Genomic DNA, 5,000 nt, shown 5'->3' on the forward strand with positions numbered 1-5,000 from the left:
GGGTGGGAGGAGCCAGGTGCCTCTAATGTCCCTCATCCAGCCTGGGTGGGAGGAGCCAGGTGCCACTAATGTCCCTCATCCAGCCCGGGTGGGACGAGCCAGATGCCTCTAATGTCCCTCATCCAGCCCGGGTGGGACGAGCCAGGTGCCTCTAATGTCCCTCATCCAGCCCGGGTGGGAGGAGCCAGCTGATCCAGACCCTGCGACCACACCACCTTCAATCACAATTGTTCTTCAGCTCCTCCCTGAAGTCTGACAGACCTCGCCAGGCGCACTCCCTGCCTTCCAATAACTACGCCGCCTTTGGGTGTAATTGGAAATAAGAGATGTCCGCACAATATTTGCTGACTTCATTCCAGTCCTACAGATCCTACCTTGCTCCACATCATCCACGGGCTCAGGAAACATCGGAATAAACTCAAACTATTGGGGAGAGTTGCGGTCTGCACTTGACCCCAGCTCATTAAATGGTGTGCCATGACTGTAAAGCGTATGGAATATAAGCCAGCTGTAAGCCACACCGCTAATGAGACTTCTGTTCCTCAAAGCTTTTACTTTGAAAGGACCGAGGTTGACTTGTGAATCGGCAAATGTAAACAATGACAGATTGGTTCATGGAAGTAATGACTCTCCGCAGGAAGCCGACTGTAACAGACATTACTATTTCAATTAGGGTTCTACGGTATACCACTACTAGTGTAGTACCCCGATACTAATGAATAATATTCGGTACTATACCGCCTCTAAAAAGTACCGGTTCTCCCCCCAACCCTTTTTTTTTCAAACATTTGACCTCTAACCAACCCAAACCCTCACCTCAAACTCAAACCCTAACCCTAACCCTCTTACCCTAACCTCTATCCCTCTAATCTTAACCTTAACCTCTAAACCTAACTCTAACCCTAACCTCTAACTCTAACCCTAAACCTAACCCTAAACTCCAACCCTAACCCTAACCCTCTAAACCAAACCTCAAACCCTAACCCTAACTCTCTCTAACCTTAACCCTAATCCTAACTCTAACTAACCTCTAACCTCAACCCCAACCCTAACCCTAACCCCACCCTAACCCTAAACTCTAACCCTAACCTCTAACCCTAACTCTAACCCCTAACCGCTAACCTCAAACTTCTAACCCTAACTCCAACTCTCTAACTCTCTCTAACCTTAACCCTAATCCTAACTCTAACCAACCTCTAACCCCAACCCTAACCCCACCCTAACCCTAAACTCTAACCCTAACCTCTAACCCTAACTCTAACCTCTAAACCTAACCCTAAACTCTAACCTCTAACTTCTAACCCTAACCCTAACTATCTAACTCTCACTAACCTTAACCCTAAACCTAACTCTCTAACTAACCTCTAACCCCAACCCTAACCCCAACCCCACCCTAACCCTGAACTCTAACCCTAACCTCTGACCCTAACTCTAACCTTTAACTATAACTCTAACCTCTAACCTCTAACTCTCTCTAACCTTAACCCTAAACCTAACTCTCTAACTAACCTCTAACCTTAACCCTAATCCTGACTCTAACTAACCTCTAACCTCAACCCTAACCCTAACCCCACCCTAACCCTAAACTCTAACCCTAACCTCTAACCCTAACTCTAACCTCTAAACCTAACCCTAAACTCTAACCTCTAAATTCTAACCCTAACTCTAACTCTCTCTAACCTTAACCCTAAACCTAACTCTCTAACTAACCTCTAACCTTAACCCTAATCCTGACTCTAACTAACCTCTAACCCCAACCCTAACCCTAACCCCAACCCCACCCTAACCCTAACCCTAACCCTAAACTCTAACCCTAACCTCTAACCCTAACTCTAACCTCTACACCTAACCCTAACCTCTAACCTCTAACTTCTAACTTCTAACACTAACCTTAACCCTAAACCTAACTCTCTAACTAACCTCTAACCCCAACCCTAACCCCAACCCCACCCTAACCCTAAACTCTAACCCTAACCCCTGACCCTAACTCTAACCTTTAACTATAACTCTAACCTCTAACCTCTAGCTCTCTCTAACCTTAACCCTAAACCTAACTCTCTAACTAACCTCTAACCTTAACCCTAATCCTGACTCTAACTAACCTCTAACCTCAACCCTAACCCTAACCCCACCCTAACCCTAAACTCTAACCCTAACCTCTAACCCTAACTCTAACCTCTAAACCTAACCCTAAACTCTAACCTCTAACTTCTAACCCTAACTCTAACTCTCTAACTCTCTCTAACCTTAACCCTAAACCTAACTCTCTAACTAACCTCTAACCTTAACCCTAATCCTGACTCTAACTAACCTCTAACCCCAACCCTAACCCTAACCCCACCCTAACCCTAACCCTAAACTCTAACCCTAACCTCTAACCCTAACTCTAACCTCTAAACCTAACCTTAACCTCTAACCTCTAACTTCTAACACTAACCTTAACCCTAAACCTAACTCTCTAACTAACCTCTAACCCCAACCCTAACCCCAACCCCACCCTAACCCTAAACTCTAACCCTAACCTCTGACCCTAACTCTAACCTTTAACTATAACTCTAACGTCTAACCTCTAACTCTCTCTAACCTTAACCCTAAACCTAACTCTCTAACTAACCTCTAACCTTAACCCTAATCCTGACTCTAACTAACCTCTAACCTCAACCCAAACCCTAACCCCACCCTAACCCTAAACTCTAACCCTAACCTCTAACCCTAACTCTAACCTCTAAACCTAACCGTAAACTCTAACCTCTAACTTCTAACCCTAACTCTAACTCTCTAACTCTCTCTAACCTTAACCCTAAACCGAACTCTCTAACTAACCTCTAACCTTAACCCTAATCCTGACTCTACCTAACCTCTAACCCCAACCCTAACCCTAACCCCAACCCCACCCTAACCCTAACCCTAAACTCTAACCCTAACCTCTAACCCTAACTCTAACCTCTAAACCTAACCCTAACCTCTAACCTCTAACTTCTAACACTAACCTTAACCCTAAACCTAACTCTCTAACTAACCTCTGACCCTAACTCTAACCTTTAACTATAACTCTAACGTCTAACCTCTAACTCTCTCTAACCTTAACCCTAAACCTAACTCTCTAACTAACCTCTAACCTTAACCCTAATCCTGACTCTAACTAACCTCTAACCTCAACCCAAACCCTAACCCCACCCTAACCCTAAACTCTAACCCTAACTCTAACCCTAACTCTAACCTCTAAACCTAACCGTAAACTCTAACCTCTAACTTCTAACCCTAACTCTCTAACTCTCTCTAACCTTAACCCTAAACCGAACTCTCTAACTAACCTCTAACCTTAACCCTAATCCTGACTCTACCTAACCTCTAACCCCAACCCTAACCCTAACCCCAACCCCACCCTAACCCTAACCCTAAACTCTAACCCTAACCTCTAACCCTAACTCTAACCTCTAAACCTAACCCTAACCTCTAACCTCTAACTTCTAACACTAACCTTAACCCTAAACCTAACTCTCTAACTAACCTCTAACCCCAACCCTAACCCCAACCCCACCCTAACCCTAAACTCTAACCCTAACTCTAACCTTTAACTATAACTCTAACCTCTAACCTCTAACTCTCTCTAACCTTAACCCTAAACCTAACTCTCTAACTAACCTCTAACCTTAACCCTAATCCTGACTCTAACTAACCTCTAACCTCAACCCTAACCCTAAACTCTAACCATAACCTCTAGCCCTAACTCTAACCTCTAAACCTAACCCTAAACTCTAACCTCTAACTTCTAACCCTAACTCTCTAACTCTCTCTAACCTTAACCCTAAACCTAACTCTCTAACTAACCTCTAACCTTAACCCTAATCCTGACTCTAACTAACCTCTAACCCCAACCCTAACCCTAACCCCAACCCCACCCTAACCCTAACCCTAACCCTAACCCTAACCTCTAACCCTAACCCTAACCCTAACCTCTAACCCTAACTCTAACCTCTAAACCTAACCCTAACCTCTAACCCCTAACTTCTAACACTAACTCTAACTCTCTAACTAACCTCTAACCCCAACCCTAACCCCAACCCCAACCCCAACCCTAACCCTAAACTCTAACCCTAACTCTAACCGCTAACCCTAACAGTCACCTTGACGGGTTGTAGACGGACAATGCACTCCCCTCCTCCCCCCTTACCCTAACCCGTCACATTGCTGGTTTTACGAGCAGAGGAGCATGTTCGGCAGCACACACACACAGAGTACTTACAAGCAGACACAGTGTGTAGACAGAAAAGGGAGAACGGACGCATTTTGGCGCAGTAAATGAGTGTTTCCATGGTGACAACAGGAAGTACCCACAACATCCACATTTTAAACATGGCGGTCTGCACCCGGTTTCTACTTGGTATGGACCGGACACACACTATTTAGTTATTTGTACCTCCCTGGTGCAGACCCATGATGCGTATCCATGGTTACCGTTAGCTGTGTGGTCAGCTGCCACATGGAAGCACTTGTTTCTCCCACGTGGCGAAGGGAGCCTGAACGACACATCGGTCCGTTCCCACTGAGGTCTGAGCAAAGGCCAAAGTCATGAATATTCAAAGTAAGGCTCATTATGGAAAACCCTGAGCTGGTGCTTTGCAGAATACCCAATTGCAGCCCACCAATCTATTTACAGTCCTGCTCCACACAAGCCGTCCATGACGTCCATACAGAACATGGTATTACATAGGAATGTCAATGTCCATGACGTCCATACAGAACATGGTATCACATAGGAATGTCAATGTCCATGACGTCCATACAGAACATGGTATTACATAGGAATGTCAATGTCCATGACGTCCATACAGAACATGGTATTACATAGGAATGTCAATGTCCATGACGTCCATACAGAACATGGTATTACATAGTAATGTCAATGTCCATGACGTCCATACAGAACATGGTATTACATAGTAATGTCAATGTCCATGACGTCCATACAGAACATGGTATCACATAGGAATGTCAAT

The sequence above is a fragment of the Entelurus aequoreus genome, linkage group LG19 (assembly GCF_033978785.1).
Source record: "Entelurus aequoreus isolate RoL-2023_Sb linkage group LG19, RoL_Eaeq_v1.1, whole genome shotgun sequence".
Lineage (NCBI taxonomy): Eukaryota > Metazoa > Chordata > Actinopteri > Syngnathiformes > Syngnathidae > Entelurus > Entelurus aequoreus.